The sequence below is a fragment of the Drosophila arizonae genome, chromosome 3, assembly GCF_054131065.1.
Source record: "Drosophila arizonae isolate 15081-1271.41 chromosome 3, UAZ_ARI_1.0, whole genome shotgun sequence".
NCBI lineage: Eukaryota > Metazoa > Arthropoda > Insecta > Diptera > Drosophilidae > Drosophila > Drosophila arizonae.
Genome location: NC_142923.1, coordinates 29,120,198 through 29,140,411, shown reverse-complemented (window position 1 = coordinate 29,140,411; position 20,214 = coordinate 29,120,198). Strand labels below are relative to the sequence as shown.

The following is a 20,214-nucleotide window of genomic DNA, read 5'->3' as shown; positions in this document are numbered from 1 at the left end:
TTGTAAGCCACTCTTTCATTAAACCGTATAGACTACTCAACACCTAAGCTGCATTTGATTTGTATACCAAATTTAAGCACTCTGACACCGCGCGCTCGCCGCCCTTTATGGCATTTCATAACAATTATTTTTCACAGCTTAAGCCAGCTTTTAACTTTTTCAACGCCCAGCCAACAGCAAACAGAAAAAAAAATGGGAAAAATAAAGCAAATGCCGCTAGATTCTCTTTTACATTCAACTCGACTCGAGTTGGGAACGGCGCACAGTTTGAGTGCTCTACATTACCATACTTTCCCGATTATAACAGAGCCCAACTTATGCCAAGCGTTTTGCCCGGCCAACTGAGCAGTGGCAACAACAGCTGCAACAACAGCAGCAACAACAGCAACAACAACAGCGTATGGAACAAAACGCAAGCCGCTTTAAAACCTTCCGCTCATTATAAAACGCAGTGCCGCACATCAACCTCAGCTGCCGCTGTTTCTCCTGCTGCGGTGGCATGCCTCGCAGTTGCCCCACAGCAGGCACCACTCTGTGGTATGCAGCCAGCCATCCAGCCAGCCAGCCAACCAGCCAGCCAGCGAAGCGGGGCAGCAGCCAACGTTTACCACACGTTGTGCTTTTCATATTTCTGTACAATGAACGCAGCTCTAGCCTTGAGCCAGCTGCAGTGCCCCGCCGCGCCCCCTCTCTGTCGCAACATGTGCAACTGTCGCTGGCAACTCGCTCTGCTCCGCTCTTCTCCTTCTCTGCCCTCTCGCTCCCTCCCCGACGCCATCTTTTGCTTACAATTAACCTCAAAAATGAGTTTCCATTAAAAATGCCCCACAGTCATCGATGTGTCCTGGCCGTGCGCTTATGTGTGAGTATGTGAGTGTGTGTGCCACACACACACTGTGCCAGCAACGTTTTCTTCTTCTTCTTTGCATTCGCCCCTTCAGGGGTTCGTCTCGTGGCAACTTTACGACAACACCACGTGACGTATGTTGCAGCTGTCAGTTGTGTTTAATGTGCAGTCCGTTGCATGCCTGCTCCTTCTTCTCCTTCTGCTTCTTCTTCTTGTTGCCGCTGTTGTAGCAGTTGCTTTTCCTTTGAGTTTTTTGCCACTTCTCACTTTCAGCTTGTTGCAGCTTAAGTCTGCAGTTTTCCCTCTAGCCAAAAAAAAAGAAAAAAAAAAAAAAAAGAGAGCAGTTGGGGCAGAGCATTATCGAAATTGTTGTGAGTGCGTTTTAGATCAACTGCTATGAGATAAAACTAGATGAGCCCCACTTAACATCCTGTTCTTAATGTCCTGTCGCCGCTATAAAAACTTTGTTAAGAATTGCATATTGAATATGATAACAGAGCAGTTGCCATTAAACCAATTTTATGACTTATTTTTATATCCTTTAAAAGAAATTGATTTTATTTATATATTAATAGGAATTATTCAGGGAGTTCTTAATTCTAGCAAAGCATATAGAAATGCTGATATCGTACATTAAAAATTTATACAGCTAATAATTTCTGCATAGTTTTTTTCAATTGTTATGAAAATCTAAAGAATCGTGACTGGACACCTGTAGCATTCGTACTCCTTTGAGAGAGTATATTAATTTAGTGCACTGTCTGTCTGTCTGTGTGAACGGATATCCTCCCGCCTTGCAGGAAACTGAAAACCAGAAACTATTATATCATGGCACTATAATAGCCTTGGTTTGAGCTCAAATTGAATAAACTGTTTTCAATTTTATAATATTTAAATATTCAATATTATAATATTTATTTATTAGTTGATATATACTGTTTAGGGAATTCTCTACTCTCGTAAAGTATACCCAAATATTTGAATATTTTATCGATGATCATTAAAAATTCATTTATCATATATGCATATTAAATTTTCGTAATGTAATGAGATTAAATTACTTGCTAGCTAGCTAGGGTAGCAACAATATATGAATTATTAAATTGTATACCATGCTGTATAAATAATACAAGTAATGCAAGTAATAATAATATGTCTGCTATTTGATATATTTTATAAGTTAGCTTCTTATTTAGTTCACTTAATGTTTGCTTGAATTCCGCCCAGTTAGACCAGGACCGCCTCGCCCCGCCCCTCGTCAACTATGCAGCTTTTCTGCTCTATAAACTCGTAAACGCAATCAAGTGCTTGTCCCTATATCATCGTCTACAGCAACCATCATTCTTAGCATGAGTTTTTCTCTTTTCTCTCCCCACTCTCCCCACTTGAGCGTGTCCAGTTGCAGTTGATGGCGAGTCCATTTTTACTGTTACTGCTGCTGTTGCTGCTGCTTTTTATGGTCCTGCCTGTGTCTGTCCCTGTGGCTGTGGCTGTTGCTGTAGCTGTAGCTGTAGCTGGCATTAGATTAATAATTCCTCGACCTTAGCCAGAGCAAACAATTTAAATTTCTTTTGCCGTGGCAAAAACAATTAGACGCTCGATCACACTAATTGCTGTTGCATTAATCTATTGATTCTGCCCACACACACAGGCCACCCATTCACACGCCCACACTCACATGCTCACATACACATACTCACGCCCCTTTTAAGGGGCGGACTCTTGACCATTTTAAATTGAATTTTAAATTAATAAACGTTGCGGTTGCATCAAGAATTACAAATTTATACGCGTCGTGCTTGGGCTAGCACTCTTTGTTGCAATTTGTTGTCGTTGTTGCTGTAGTTGTTGTTGTTGTTCTCGGCCACGTTATTCTCGCTGGTTCCTGTCGTGTGCCTGCCATTGTGGCCAAATCTATGCACATTTTTTTAGCCGCTTGGCCTTCTGCTTGTGAGTCCCTCCCACTTCGTCTTTATTATGTTGGCCTTTTTTGTAGTTTTACCCTGCATGCTATATGTGTGTGATATATGCTAGACTACGCAGCAGCTATGCAGCCTGTTGCTGTTCAACTGTATTACACAATTTCTTGACCAAGTATTTCAGTATTAAAAATATTACAATGAATTTATCTTAAGAGAATGAGAAGAAAATACTATAAGAAAACTGAATAAATTAAATGTCTCACGTTAAGATAAATGAAAGTCTGCCAGGGCTTATTCGAAATACCAAAGAACTCATGCACCTCTTGTATCCAGTGGCCGTTAAATTGCGGTACTCCAACCTAATGTTTATCCATATAACGATCGGCAGTAGTGGTATTATCTTGAAGTGCCATCGATAATGCAGGATTGCTTTAAGTAATTACCCAGAGTTGCATTGATAGCCAAATTGAGTAAATACAAACAATTGGGGACGCTCTCTTTCCTTTCTGAATCCTTCACTGACGACTGCCACAGATATCGTATTGAATACATTTATTAATTAACAATAAGCATCCATTCTCATATTATTAAACAATATTCATTTTGCATTTGCTACATATTTGTGCTAAATTTGTAAGCACTTTTGGGCTTAATGGTGTGCGCTCTACAGGGTGTCCTTAGGTCGCTCATGTGCAAGCAGTGAACATGGTTTAAGTTAATTCTTTTGTTGCATATAAATCTTGGTTTAGCCGAGCGACTCCGCTCCGCTCCGCGGCCCGTGCGCCACTCCCGCCAGTCTGGCAGTTTGCATTTTTCTTCAGTTTTGTACATTTTTCTATCGCTTTCTTCTTTTCTTGCTCTGTGTTTGCTCTTATTTTGTTCTTTATTTTCTGTGCGCCGTTGTTGTGTCGTTTTGTTTAGCATGTTTTGCTTTTGTGGTTTTAATTCTATTTTCACTATAAATTGTTTCGCTGCAGCGTATAGCTGGCGCCGTGTAACCGCCTGCATGTCCGGTGCGTCCGCTGTGGCATGCAACTAATTACATTTGCATATCTATGGTCCAAGTGCGACAGACCCACACACCGTAGAGGACTAGCAGCAGTTGAAGGGCATGGGGATGCCCGGCTGGGCTGAAAGCTGGCCGGGTTGCAGCTACTTCCCTAAAAACAAGAAGCTTTTTGCCAAACGTCAAACTCGGCCGCTTTGGCGAACTGTCGACTGTCGACTGTCGACTGTCGACTGTCTTTGTGGCCACAATTAGCATAATTATAAAGTTTTCTCAGCATTTATTTACGCATTCGCTTGATGTCCATATCACAAACAAGCACAGCAAGAACGACAACCATCCGAACACAATCCAAACAACTTTGTTCCGCTCAGCAAGAGCAAGCAATTAAATATAGACTTGGCGAGTGACTTTCGTTTCTTTTCTGCTTCTGCTGCTGCTGGTTCTGCTGGTGCTGCTGCTGCTGCTTGCAGCTGTCACTGCAGCGGACACGCACACATGCACGACTGGACGAAGCGTTGAGTGAGCATTTTGTTAATTAGTCTATAATTAATATTAAAAAAACAAAAACAACTTTTCCCAGCTTTGATTGCTTAGCATTTCTTTTGCCAAGAGCTTAATGTTGTTGTCATATCTACACCCACACCCAAACCCACCCACACCCAACATCCGCGCCCACATTTTCAATTAATTGTATGCCACTTGCCAAGTTGTTCATCCGCCAAGTGCGCATCAGCAGCAGCAGCAACAGCAGCAGCATCAACAGCAACAGCAACAACAATTTAAAAAGCGCATTTAATCGCAAATCAGCTTTTGAAGAGCTAGGCAACTGCCCTGCCCACTGCCCCATAAGCACAGAACAGAGCAGAGCAGAACACACTTTAAAGTGCATAAAATGAATGCAGCTTTTTAATTCATATTTATTTTCAAGAGCTGCGTAGTTGAATCTATACAAAAATAAATAAATAAATAAATAAATAAATAGGGTAAAAGTTGATGAGATAATATTTAAAGCCTTGTTCACAAGCACTTGACAACTCGAAATTTATGTTAACTTTCATTCGAGGCTATAAAGTATGTAGGATAATACAAACGAAAAAAAATATGCAAAATGTACTCTAAATTATATAAGGGTCATTTATAATAATATATGAAGCGTATATAAAAGGATTAAATTATTGAAAACAAATCTGAGTTTCTTAGATATATGAGTTGGGAATTAATCAAACACATTTGGAAACTGATATTTAAGCAAGAGATAGTTCTTCATGATATAAGTTTAGAAACTTTATGTGTGAGCTAATAGAGCATAGACAGTTAATAAAGAAAACTACATCAAACGAAATAGTCTCCCCCTCAGTATCAAGCAGCTGAATTGACCATATTCGATTCTCAACATATAATTAAATACGTATACGGAAAGCACATTAGGAAATGCATTAATGAAACGTGTACTCAAAGGACAGGCTCAGCAGAGGGCAGTTAAATCTGATCGACCACTGATGAATTCCCCATTGATTCAGTTGTTGTTTTTGCTGTCTATTGTTGTCTATTTTCTGTCGTAAAGTAGTATATTAATCAAATGAACTAGCAGGCAATGTAATTAACATGTTGGAATGGGAGGAAAAATGCTGCCCTAATGCTGACATATGCAACAAAATGGAGCACAAAAATTAATAAAGCTAAAAGCAAGCGACCAATAATGTTTTTAATTTAATTATGTAAATGTGAGACTATAAAAATAACGAACGGTTCGTGAGGGCGGAAGGAGAGACAAAGAGAGAGAGAGGAAGAGAGAGACCAATAGGTAAGGGCAGCAACTGAACATTGAATGATACAAAAAAAGTAAAAATTTAATAGATGTCAAGCAGAAATGGAAATGCGAATGCCAAAACAGCAAAATAACAAATAAACCCCGCCAAAATATTACTCTTTGGATATATGTATATTAAAAAAGAAGAGAGAACTATGACCTGTACATCGAGACGCATAGCGAGAGAGAGAGAGAGAGAGAGGTAGAGGGAGGGAGAAAACGCCTGAAAACTCGACGTGCATATGAAATTAATTAAATTTTTTGCGGATTGTCAGCTCGCGTTATGGATTTAATGTCGCAGCTTTATGGTTGTTACCTTCAGAGCGAGACAGCTATAGCCAGTGAGTGAGCGAGAGCTGTAGAGCGGCGAAGGGAAATGTATGTAACTGTGCATTTCTGCATTTCCGTTTGGTTATTAGTTTTTTTCAACGGCATTTCCGGCATTTTTTATGGTCCGCGTGTGTGTCTGCGTGGCTTTATGCCCTTTCCTACATATGTGTCTGAGTGTGTGTGTGTTTCTGTGTCTGAATCAAGCCTGGCTTTTTTGTTTTATTGCTATTGTCATGTTACTGTCTTAATTTAACTTGCAGCGGTTAATTAAAACAACAATAAACCAAAATATGCTGCGAACCCCAAACAAATGCAAATGGTTGATAGTAGCTCCTGACTCTTTAATGCACAGCGAATAAAGAATTGATGTTTGCGAATACAGCAAATTATCAGCAAAACGTTTAGGTTGCATGAGAAAAATAAATTTATAAAATACCAAATAAGAACAAGAGACTTTTCGAAAGTTTTACTATTTCCTTTTTATGCACCGTAAATTATATTTATTTAAAATTTAATATCGAACCTTACCATTTCTATGGAGTATTCAAAAATAAATGCCATTTGTTTTGATGGCACTTGATAATATTTCATAGGATACTTTTGTGGCGTCCGACTGTTGCAATATGCACTTTACAGTGTTGCCTGCCAGCTCTACATTTAATGAGCATAATTCCCATAAATAATACACGCACACACACACAGACACGCACTTTGGCACGCACTCTTTTAGATAGCTATGGGGCTACCAAAAATGAGCAAAGGGCTGCCACTTAATTATATGGCTGGCGAAAATTGTGGTTCGCGCTTTACGTAAAATTGCAATTATGCAACTTTATGCAAGTCTATTTGAATGTTTAACATGTCATTTACATATGAAAGATTTAATGGCAGCGCAGCATTGAATAGCAATTGCAGCAGCACATGAGCGTGCGAAGGGTATCAGGGGCAGGAAGGGATGGGGGCAAGCGTAACAAAGAGCCAATTAAATGACCAACAGCGTGCGCACCCAAAGTTTTTTAATTATAACTTTAAATTCAAAAACATTTAAGCCCAATGCGAATGCAAAATGCATAAAAACTCCGGTTGCCCATAAAAGTATGCTATAAAGTGTGTTCGCCTGTGTGTGTCTCGCTCTGGGTCTGTGTATGCGTGTGTACACGCGTGTCCGTTCCGTTAGCTGTCAATGTATTGGCTTTGTAAACTGTAACTGCTTGTGATACCCTGTAAAGGAGATAACAACAGATCCAGCTGGCTTGGATGAGCAAAGGGAACTAAACTTATATAATATCGTAAAGCATAAGCGAGATTAACTGATTAGCCCGAGTTATGAACAAGACAGAGAGAAACGCTTGGTCAAAATATATGACAAATTTTACATGTATTATAAAAATAGAAAGAACAGTTCTTATAGGAAGTCCGAATATTTCTGCGATATTTAATATTACAATATTATTGATATACTTAATTGATATAAAATATATTCTTATAATTGATATAAAATAATTACTTAGCCTAGGTACTAAGTTGAAGAGACTGTAAATAATATATTTGATTTTTTTTTTTTTTTTTTTTTTGGATATATTTATTAAGTGTAGAACCGGTACATCAAAAGTAGAACCATAACAACACAGGGAATATATTTGATTAAAAATATAAAATTAAATACAGATTTTGGGAATTTTAATGAATTTACAATTTGCTACTGGTATATATGAAGTATACTCACATCTTCTAGCATCAAATGTGAGTAAATATTCCCATAATTTGTTTCCTTATATTCTACAATAATATGAATATATACTAGTTATTCCTCTGAACTTATAAACGGCACTTGACCGTATCGAGACAATGTTCATCTGATTGGGTAGAGGATAACTCGTAGTCCTTAACACCTTCTCGCTCTCCACTCAATATGAGACTCTTGTTGTATTTGCTCTTAATGTCCAGCATTGTTAATTGCATGCCATAAATCTGTGTGCAGCAGTCGTCGTCAACCTCAAACTCGCACTGGCAGCTGGCAGCTGGCAGCTGGCAACTGGCCTGGCCAGTTTTTGTCCATTCGTGTTCGCATAACGCATATATAGTCAGTCGTACAGTCGTATATATTTTATAACTCCCTGAACAAAAAAGAAGACAGCAACTATACAAAGGAGTAGAACAAACACGACACGAAATAACAAACAGAGCAATGGCCACACAGACAGAGTAACATGTTACATGTAATTAATTTCAAATTATTTATACATGGACGCGCGTTGTCCCGTAAAACTGAGCTAACAAATAAAATCAACTGTGGGAAAACTTTCACCCAGCCTGAGCCGAGCTGTGTTCGCACTATGCGTTCTGCTCAATTAAAGCCCGGCCAAAGGGTCCGGGGCACAAAACAAGGCAGCCAATAAAACAAAGCAAATAGTCGCAGTCAAAGCAGTTTCCTTAAACTAGCCTCCTAAATGCTCTACAAAGGGTCTAAATGCCGTTGTCAAAGTTGGCAGGAATTCATATAGTATAGACAAACATCGGGCGACAAGTGAGATGAAAGTTATTCCGCTGAGAAGTTTACTCTTCGTTAAATCCTTAAACTTTATCATACATCTCATGCGCCTTTTTATTATTATTTATAGATATTATAAAAGCATTAATTGTATAAGCCATAATTGTTGTTTATTAGTGAACAAATTATCTGTCCTTCATGTTATTCTTTGTGGATATTATAAAATTATTTATTATTTATAATTCAAATTCAATTAATTTCTCATCCTAAGTATGTTTTAAATATTTCCATATATATATTTCCATTGGTGAATTGCTTCATCTATTATAACACTTTTTATTATATTTCTCCGTTATATGTATCATTATATTCCTGCCAGCTTTCCATATTCTAAAGCTCTTTCTTCTGTTGCTTACCTGTCTTTGTATTTTGTGCTATTATTCAATATCTAACAAGCTTTGCCCACTTCACCATTTTTTTCTCTCTTGATGTAATATTTATATTCTCCTTTGCAAATCATTCGTACGGGCAAATCGGTAATGAAATTGAAGAGATCCCAAACTTTATTTTTTATTAATAGAACCAGCTCAAATATTTTTTTTTTTTTTTTTATTTTGAGCTTTTTCTTATTTAATGCTGCTGTTAATTATTTTATTAAATTCTTTCCTTCTATATGTTAGTCGTAACAATTTGCTTTAATGATCTGCTGCTGCGCTATGTGTGCCGCACATTCTCTAAATATTTCCGCTATAATTATAAAATATTTTCCGACTCCTGCCCTAGCATCCTCCATATATTTCCTTACATTACCTGCCTTTATCTGCAACATTAGCCCAGCTTAAGCTTGACTGTGGGCCATGCATGCCGTGCCGCAGCTAATATGCTACGTTCCTCTGCTGCCGACGCTGCATCAGCACTCCCTGGTGTAGGGCATAAAATTGTGGAGCGTTACAAGGTCGTAAAGTCGCAAAGAGCAGTTCCTTTTGGCCCTTTGGCTGTGACGAGAGGCCGCAAAGTATTTATTTGTTAACTGGTTTAATGACGCCAGTGCCACGCCTTTTCGAGGTGTGTGGGCGCCTCGTAAAATGCGAGCCACGCACTTTAAGCCACAAATGCAATTGCTTTTGCGTGTCTGTCTGTCTCTCTGTGTGTGTGTGTGTGTGCGTGTATGCGTGTGCGAGTGTAAATCATAGCATTTTGGCTTTAAGCGTTAAACTGCGCAGCATTAACTGCCTTTTCCGCCCAGCAGGACACAGTCAGCTCACAGGTAGGAGCAGCGGAGGGACCCACAGTACGCCGCAGCACAGCAGCTGCGTTCCAATAAGCACATAATTGAATTCTGATCATAAATTTGCATTATGGCCGTGCCGCGGCGGTTTCTAGAGGCTTCACTGTGCTTTGTTTTGGGCACAGCCAGCGATATAATTTTTGGTATTTTTCGGTTTTCTTTTTTTTTCCTCCTGCCGCTACAGTTGCTGCTGCTTTGTACGCAGCACGTGGCTTATGGCATAATTTTACCCAAAACGCACATTTCAGCTTTTTGGGCCACGAAAGATACTCGTAAAAACGTGCTGCATGATGAAAAAAGAAACGGGGCAAAAACAGAAATCAGCAGCTGGATGAATGGCAGTGCAGGGCAGGCGAACGATTGAGTGGGGTTTGAGGCATTAAATACAGCGATTTATGCGTGAAATACCTAAATAACAAGGGAGACGGGTCAGTGTGGGCAGCTATGAGAGATACGAGAGGGAGAAAGGTGATGATGGAGCTATAAGAGGTAGAGGTAGAGGTGAAGGTAAAGGTGGCTGCTGCTTTTGCACAAGAATAAAGAATAGCTCAAAGTTTAGTTGATTTTAAGAAGAGTACGTTTTTAAATTTAAATCATTTCGATATGCCTAGAAACAAAATCCACAATTCATAAGAATATATTGCAAAGCCTTAGGGATTTCTAAGAGAAGCGTATATTTCCTTTGTTAAAGCTGCTCTGCTTATTCGCTTGAAATTTGGATCATAATCTTACCCGACTGTACTGAATTCATTATCTCAGACTCAGCTTCGCAGCACACTTGTTTCACCTATTTTCCATTGACAGCAATCGGGTCGAATTGGTAGTTCCTCTATCCATCCACATTGATTAAGAGCAAGTTGGGTTTTCTGTTGACAGTGGAAAACTATTTGTTTGACCTTATTTCATTGCACGAAAACTGAGCATACAAGTTGACAGTTGCACTTGCCATGGCTCATGGTGAACACAACATGTTGGCACCTCTGCGAAAACACACTTTGAGGCACTTTGCATAGCTCTGCAAATACGTAAAATTTGAGTTGGGAGTGTGTCCTTGGGAAGACATTTTGGCAGCTCCACTTGAGTAGGCTTATGCCAGCTGGTGCCAGAGATAACCTGTTAAGCAAGTTAGTTTTCAATTATAAGCCGACTCAAGTGGGCAGCTCCACTCGAGCCAACCAAGAGAAACTATTTAAACAAGTTGGCAGTCTCTCTCGACTGCAGCTGCAGAGGACGAACGAACGCATTGTCAGCTGCACTTAAGTCTGCTCAATAATGGAATACGTAGAACACGTTGACAGTTGCACTTAGAACTCGACTCGACATCTGTTAAATTTGTCTAAAAACAAAACTAGTTAAAAGGCTACACTGAAAAAAAAAAATACACACACACACACAAATTAGCTGATAATATGGCTGCTAAATATAATTGAGTAATCCACTTTTAGCTGAAATTTCGTACTCCTCTCCGAGGAGCTTTTAACTGTCTTGGTGCAATGCCTTTTGCCATACCTTCTTTCAACTCAAAATGCCTTTGCCTTTTTATAGATGTGTATTCAATGTGATGTTTCTATCCGTTGATTGTTATTCAAATATGCAAATGTCCCACGGTTTCTTCTCCGAGGCATATTGAGCAGCTGCCTATTCCCAAAGGAAACAAACACACACATTTTGTTATTTGTTGTTTTTGACTACATTTGCAGCCATGTTCGACAGATGCTTGCCGCATTTTATTGGCCCATATCCATCTACATGTATTTATGCTATATTTATACTAATTGTTTATCAATTTCTTGACTTGCGGCCAAAACACGCAGCATTTATACATATTTTATGCGAGAGTCAATCAATATATTACAAGTATCTATATATGTGTATTTATATATATCTGTATATATACCTTCATGCCTGTGTGTGTTTGTATCCATGCCCATTTAGGAGGCGTGCCCATACATTTCGCATTGATTGTTTTCAATATCGCACAACAAATGAGCCTGTCAAAAATTAATCACTTGCACTTAGTAATAGGCAGATACGCACACACACACACACACGCGCACACATACGCACACACCGAGTCAATGTCTGTTACACGCATTTATAATTGAATTTGGCTTTTGTTGTTGCCATTGTTGTTGCTATTGTTGCTGTTGTTGTTTTGACGCTGTCTGTCCAAGTTGGCAGCTCTGGCAATCGATGGGTCGCTAGGTTTCTGCTCTGCGCTCTGCCGTGCCTTGCCCCGCCCAGCCCTCCCCTCTTGTGTCCTGCCCGTTGCCAGCTGGCAGTCGACTGAAAGCACGCAATTTATTTTCATTTCTCTAATAGACTTATTAAGAAACACACAAACAAATAGAGCAACAACAATACACACATACACACACACACACAAATACCTATAGAACAACTGCCTGCCAATACGCGTGAGTTTCGTGATAAATTATTTGTAATTTATTAATTTATTTATTAATTTCAGCCTCTGTTTTGTTTTGTTTGTCTGCTCCACTGACTCTCTCTATCTCTATCTCTCTCTCGCTCTCCCTCTCTCACCTCTCTCTTTCTATCTATCTATCTCGCGCACTTTCTACATATATGGGTATATATACATATAAGTATAGCATATATATGTGTGCTTTATCTGTTTACCTTGTGCTCGCATTGAATTCTCTTCCACCAAATATACCCGAAAAGCAGCTTAGTCTTAGGAAACCACAAAAGAGCTATTTTAAGCTGCAGGAAAATATAGAAATATATAGAAATAAACTATATATACATATATAATATTAAGACCATATTTTTCAGTATATCAAATTGAATTTATGAATTATAAATGGTATTTTAATACACATATTGAGCCATCATTTATTATTTTAAAATTCGATTTAATGGAATTCAAATTATAGTAAAATCGATAATCCTAATAAGATAATATAATAATAATTAATTGAACTATTGCCCATGTAATAAAAATAATAAAGATAAATGTGCGAATATGTTTTAATAATATATTATAGCTTATTGCCTAACAAGTTTAGTGAAACTCCGTAATTACTATGCAGATTAATCATATCCGAGAGCTTAAGTAGCTTCAAATTCTAAGTAACTTGAAGACCTACCTTAAGCTATTCAAATATTTATGCTATTTAATATATTCTTAACTTAGCAAATTCATTTCTTCAGGTCTTTTATAACATGTCAAACTTGATTCTAGATCGTCTTGAATTGGGTTTGGCTATTCCTTTGTCGGGTTGCTTGTCCATTTGGCTTTAACTTTCTGCTTTATTTCGTTGGCTCATTAATAAGGTCAGCAACAAGACGGAGGTGTTTATGCTCGGTCCACGCTGTCTTAACTTGTTTTGCTTGTTTTCATTTTTATTGCATGCCAGCAGGCGTTTAATGGTCCTCGAGCATGCGAGTCGCCAGTTGTCAGGCTTGTGTTGACAATATAAATGGATTTCCAATGATTTATTGTTGCATTAGAACGCATTAGGCAAAGACTGCCAAGAGGAGCAACAGCGGCAGTAGCAGCAGCCAGTGTGGGGGAGGCGTACTGGTAGCTGGGCTCCGCCTCCTCCGCAGCCCTTGCAGACATTTGTTTCAGTGTGCAGTCACTGGAAATGCATAAAAATGAGTCATAAGTTTAAAAATTTATAAAAGTGCGCTAGCGCATAACGGCCAGACAACTGGGGGCAGAAAGTAGGCGTGGCTCCATGCCATTTGCCTCACTAGATTCGCTCTGGCAACATTTTACTGCCCAGTCAGTCAGACGAGCAGCAGCAGCAGGAGCAGCAGGAGCAGCAGGAACAGGAGCAGCATTATCAAATGTCTACGACAAGCAGAAAAAAAAATTAAATTAAATTGTAGTGAGCAGTCAGAGAGGCGGAGAAGGGGTAGGAGGAGAAAGCAAGGCAGATTGTAATAGAAGATGAGAGTTTGCTGCATTTCTATATATGTTAAAATCGTCTTCGACAGGCGCATGGCCTGGGCAGCGAAATTGAAACTCTGGCATCTAAGAAGACGACGACCAGACCAGCATCCGGACAGCCGCTTCGTAATGCAAACTTAATAAGATGTAAGCCACCTTCTCACTCTCTCTCTCTCTCTCCCGCTCTCGCTTGCACACTATGCTGCATGTCGCCTGTCAGTGGATACACATGCAACTATCACGAATGCACTGACAGTTAGACAAACTGTGTAGCAGCAGAAGAAGCCATTGCCATACATACATCCACTTTCGTCAGCTTGGCCGTCAGTTATCACACAGAGCTAGAGAGAGAGGGAGAAGGAGAGGGAGATACTGACTGACAGACAGCCAGACAGAGGAAGACAGGGCCATAGTGAGCGAGTCAGCAAAATTTGTTACCCCTGCCAAGTTCTTGCCCTATAACTGTAATCAGTAAACATTTTATGGTCGCAACTGTACTGCATTTTGTATTAGACAACATGATGTGGGTACTGCATCAAATATATATATTGCAAATATATATATACATATATATAGCAAGCAGTGCGAACATTCTTTAAGCTTGCCTCTGGCCAGACAGATGCATCAAATCTTTTTCGAAATGAAGAAAATCATCATTGCATATTTAAGTTTGAGGATCCTCAAGATCATGATAAAGTACTTAAAACCTTAACATATATATGTAGTATAGCTTATGTACATATATGTTAGGTCTGTTTTACATCAGCCTCACTTCCAATTACTTATTCGATGATCGGCTTTGAGCACAGCCTAATTAAAGCCAAGTGTCCCATGTCTGTTAAGCATCGTAGATGAAATATTTTCAGCTATTGTTTGCTGAATAGCCGCCGTATTCAATAGCAAGTCCCTTTCGCCACTTTGGCACACATGAAAGCCAACTCCTGTTTATGAGCCACTCGAGTTCAGCTCACATTGTGCTTCATTCTACATCCATTGTGAATCGCCTCATACCCCATCTTCGCTTATTCACAATCAATTTGGTAGCAGACATAACTATTAACTATCATTAGGGACTACTTGGGCAGTCCTTGAGGCCCACTCACTCACTCGACTCCTCCATTGTGCTGCAAGCGAAGTGCTCGCCCAAGTGCAGTATAAGATGTGTAGTATATACATATCGCCTTGCTCTCGCCCAGGAGGAGTTGGAAGCGACAGCAATTAGGCAAACGTTGGCCCTTCATTAGGCTGATCAATGGGCTGCTTGATGTCACGCCTAGACAGCAGATAAAGACAGGCAGATTAAGAGACAATGACTGAGAGAGATAGAGACAGGAGATGGGAAGAGGAGGAGAGGGGGAGAGTGTGCAGGAAGTGTTGACTGCCCACAAATGTCTGTCTGGCGTCTTGCGGATGCAACTTTGTTATAGCTTCTCCTTATGCTCCATCTCCCTCTGTGTTGGGTTTTCTTTCCCTTCCTTTTTTTTTTTTTTTTTTTTTTTTTTTTGTCGTGCCTGCGGCTTTATTGTTGGCATTGTCTAACATCTTCAGCCAGTTGCCTTTTTCCGGCAGCTACCACTAAAAAAACAGCAAAAGCAAAAAAATTGCTTATTTACTCTGCTGCCACAGGCGTCACATACTTTTCACTCTATCCGACAGCTTCCTCTCTCTCTCTCCTTCTTTGTATGTGTGTGCGTGTGTGTGTGTGTACTTAACACAATAAACACTCAATTTTGAAGCATGCTTTGTTTGGAATTTGTCACAGATACTTCTTTGGGTTTGCAACTTTGCTAAGCTGGCAGCATTTGTGTTTGCTCAAGAGGCTTCGACGAGGCCTATAAATACATTTGAACAACGCGACAATTGTTGACTGCGCTGGCTTGGCTTGGCTTGGCTTGCTTTGATTTGTTTTCAATTGCTGGTCGCACAAAGTTTTCTGCATAATCGCCCCACAGAAAAGTTGTCGCCAAGTTTTCGAGTGAATAGAAAGCGCGTTTAAACAGCAGCCAAGGAAATGTCAGGAGAGTGTACTACATGTGCCAAAGACAAGAGTATTACAATTTCAAGTGTATAATCCATTTGCCATTAGGCAAAGTACACGCTCCCTTGCAGAGCCTTATCCTTGTTCCAGGCATGTGCAGATATTTTATCAATTTACTTAGCTCAACACCTTGGCAACATTTTCAGTTTATGCCGCATTGTTCGACTTGAATTTGAATTTCACAAATTGCAATCCATACTTTTGCCATTTCAGCTATTTAATAATTTAGCTATAGCAACAACTCGATGCAAATGTCTTAAGAGTCCAGCTAATGCTTTCAGATGCTGACTTGTGGCAAAAATGGCGTTTCTAAGTTGCCAATGGAGTCAAGGCAGCCAGCCGCCATCGACCCTTGCCACAAGCTCTGTTCGAGTGGTAAAAAAGGCGCCTCTTATCAATCTTAAAAATGCATGAATAATTAAAATATGTAAATTTACTTGTGGCTAGTTGCTGGCTGCCTTAAAGGCACAGCTCGGGCAGCTCAGCTCTGGAATGAGGACCGCCACTAGGACGAAGACCCAAGCCCAAGCCCAAAGTCAGAAAGTCACAAAGTCTCTTTAAACTGACTTCAGAGCAATTTTTGTTGCTGTTGCTGTAGTTGTTTCCTTTCGCTTTCAGCGTCTCTAAAATATTTTCCACACACAACGAAGTCAGCTCGAGCATAAAGAAATGCCTTTGGTATAATGCGTAAAGCCGATTACGAAATGCTCTTACAGCTGCGGTGCTCAAAAATTCTTATGATTTCCGACATATAGCTATGTCGTTTCTTTAAATGCATTAAAATTAACTTGAAAATTAATTACTTATTTTCGATAACTGTTCAACTGCAACTAGAGATGTCACGATTAATCATTTGATAAGTGAAACCTTAATAACTTTCTGATTTATTCTGACTCCTTGATTTATAAATATTATAAATATTTACATATATTTTTTAAGCTTTTAATAAATATGCTTACAATACATCATTTAAAAAAATATTAAAAAAAAAAAATGTTGATGCTTTGTAGATTTATTAAAATCAATAATCGCCTAGCTTGTCATTAAAAAATCGTTTAATAAATTTTGTTTGCCATCACTAGATGTAATCAGCCAGTGCGCATGATTCATTATCAGCTGAATGGAATAATTAAACTGATTCCATAAATATATAGACATTTTCAATTCTAATACAGAAAATTTTTATATATTTTCTATACTTTTCTTGTCACTGATATATTAAAATTCTCATAGACTTATACTAGTGCTTTATCATAGTGCTTTATCATTGGCTTTTTGATATCTTTCTTATTTGGGAACAGTGCTGATTTTTTCTTTTCTTCTCATCTATATGATAAGTCTTTAAAGATATATTCGACGAGTATAGTATTTACCTATATTCAATTATTTTGGCTAATTAAGATACATATACGCAATATACATGAAACTGACTTATTATTAATACTTGTAGTTTCAATAAATGTTGTCAATAATATAGTTAATAAACTAAATTAATGAGTTTCTATTCGCATGCGTGTTTCAAAGCTAGCCAGAAAATGTGTGAATCGCATTGGGTAGGGTATTACAAGCATTTTCCACCACCTCTGTGCGAGCCTTCTGGCAAGCCTGGGTAAACAGCATATTTATCAGAGTAAAACTGTAAGAACAAAAAAAAAATGCGGCGTGAAAATGCGCCTTTCAAAGTGACTCAATAATGCAAACACCTGCCACCTGGGCGTATGCTTTGTACAACTGGCTCCCCGCCTGCCCAGCTCTCCCCCTTGGCCTATGGCTGTTTATTGTGTGGCGGCCGGAGGGGGTCAGTGGCATCTAAAAGCAGACAACATGCAAATAAAGCGCTTTATGTGCCGTCGCTTTTGTGCCGTCTAATGATGTTTATCGCCGCCAAGACAGTCTATTGAGTGGTGTGTGTGTGTGTGTGTGTGTGTGTGTGTGTGTGTGTGAGTGAGTGTGTTTGATCCCAATAAAACGAAATGAAAGCAAAGTGTGACCAGGTGCAGGCACTCGACACAAGTCAAGAGACGACTTAGCTAATTCATTAAAAGCGACAGAATTGGCTGTCTGCCTCCCTCACCCTCAGTCTGTCTCTTTCCCGCTCTCACTCTGCTACATCGTGATGTCTGCTGCTCCTGCTGCATACATTGTTCGCACATTTTCCAACACTTTTCGCAGCAGCCACCACCAACTCGCAGCGGCTTAATTGAAATGCATGAAAAGCCACATGAATTTGGCAGTCAACGACAGCAGCAGCCTTCTCTCTATCTCTCTCTCTCTCTCTCGTCATCTCTCTCATTCGCTCGCTCTATGTCGCTTGGCTTTATAATAAATGCACACGCACACACAACACACACGCACACCCAACACGCATTGACGCGTTGCATTTGGTCAGCGATGTGCTGGCTGCTGTCTGCACTACCTCTCCCTCTCCCTCTCTCTTTCTCTCGCCCTCTCTCCCTCTTGTCGCTTGACGCCTTCTCGTAATGCTGTAAATGAAGTGTTCGCCAGTTGGCCAGGCTCTGAGTTTTCCACTGTCCTTCGCTTTTCGAATTTTTCATTGCATTTTCAAAATTGGCAACGCATAGCCAACAACAAAAACAACAACAGCAACAACAATGTACCCAAGGGCTAGTCACTATCACCAACAGCAACAACATCAAAATCAACAACTTTAGTCTTTAACTGAAATGTCGTTAAACCAGCGTGTGGCGTTGTTGTAGTTGTTTTAACCTTTGTTGTTGTTGCTGGCTGGCTTTATCGATGGTGTCAATGCTGGCCATGCTGCATGTGGCCCGCATCTGAGAGCCACTGGAAAAGTGCATATTTTTAGTTTAGAACAATGGCAAATATTTGCACAAGCATAATGCTTGAATAGCGCTTAAAAAGGAACTGCAAACAAATAAAAATAATACCATGCACGCTTTAAAGCGAAACAATAAAGTATTAAACATATAGAAAGAATAGGATACAAAAGGATACAAACTAAAGCAGATATATTATATAATGTTATGCATATAAACAGTCTGGAACTGAAATAGCTGAATGCAATGCTGAAATGCATTAAAAATTGTATACCTCAAAAAATGTTTGCAATGTTATTATTTGCATGTTCTTAAATAACCTAAAATAATATTGCTAACCGTTCATTTGTTTTGATATATTTGTCTTGGAAAGTCTCATTAAAACTTAAAGAAAGAATGATAAGGAAAGAATGTTTTCAGCCTGGATTTATTATTAATGTATTTTTAGTATCTTTAATAATCGTAAATATCATTAATAATAATATTGAAACCTTCTCAACAATTTATAATAAATTATTTGTAGTTTACAAATAACATCACAATTTTACCAAATATAACATTCACCATATTAAACCAAAATTTCGTAGCCTGCTATGAACCAAAGTCCTATCAAAAAGTATTGCCTAGCGCAGGGCGCACTTTTTCATGCAAGATTCTTATAATTCTTAATTGGTTTTAGTTGCTTTCACAAGGTAACCCTGAGTCTAAGGTGAAGTAAGCATACTTACCTGGCGCAGAGGTTAACCGTGATCACGAAGGCGGTTCCTCCGGAGTGAGGCTTGGTCATTGCACTATCGGCTGAGTTGACCTCTGCGATTATTCCTAATGTGAATAACTCGTGCGTGTAATTTTTGGTAGCCGGGAATGGCGTTCGCGCCGTCCCGACATTAATAATTGTTAAAGTGTGAAGTGTGAAGTGATTGAAAGAAGCTAGAGGAAGAGGTGAATGATGTGTGTTACAAAAGTGTGTGGAATGTGTCGAACTCTATGTTTATAGAAACACGAGCCCCAAATATTAATTATTCGAACGGCATGTTTTTTTTTTTTGCAGTGCGCAATGTTCAACACATTGTATTGTCAATACTACTTAAGATAAGTTAAACGCTGAAGCAACAACCAACAGGTTGTATTTTTGCACAATTTCAATTGTTTTTGACTAAATTGCCACTATACTTCTGCGTTCCTTGCTTCGAAAAAAATTTCCACACTTCACTTATTTTTGGTAACATTATAAGCATTAAAGATTTTGTTACTCTTTTCCAACTTACGATTTGCTCACAAATTTCGCAATTAATCGATTAATGTTTCATTTAAGCAAGTTCAGAAGCTGAATGAATTCCTCTTTATTTGGGTCCTGTTTCTTTATAGCTTAGACTCTTCCGACCCCCACAATATCTGATTGTTGCCGTTGGCAGTGTATCGTAAGCTTAACACTAGACACTAGGCAATATGTATGTCCTTGGTTAAACGGATTCATATTTCGATTACTTTCTCGTATTTATGAATAATATAAAATTCTAGACTTCTTGCTTAATAATGTCCAGTTGCACATCCGATATATTTTCGCTGTTTACATTTTCCAATACGTAGTTTCTGACTGCGTTTTCTTGCCTATTGTTGCTGTTCTAAGCATCTAGCATTATCGAATTGCTAATCAATTCCAATGGCCAAATGGAGCAAAAAGGATCAAAAATATGTGTGGCATTTGATTGAGTAAAGTTTAGCGAATACCTTGTTAGTTAAACATTAGGGGCAGTCCCTA

At 39.0% G+C, this 20,214-nt stretch overlaps 1 protein-coding gene and 1 non-coding gene across 13 annotated transcripts in view; both read left to right on the top strand.

Annotated features, from left to right (window-relative positions):
• Lar (tyrosine-protein phosphatase Lar) overlaps nt 1-20,214 on the top strand; it is a 169,852-nt gene that overhangs the window by 110,198 nt on the left and 39,440 nt on the right. The window lies entirely within an intron of this gene.
• LOC149270019 (U1 spliceosomal RNA) lies at nt 19,173-19,338 on the top strand. Its single transcript, XR_016269572.1, has one exon. It is a non-coding gene; the product is annotated as a U1 spliceosomal RNA (small nuclear RNA).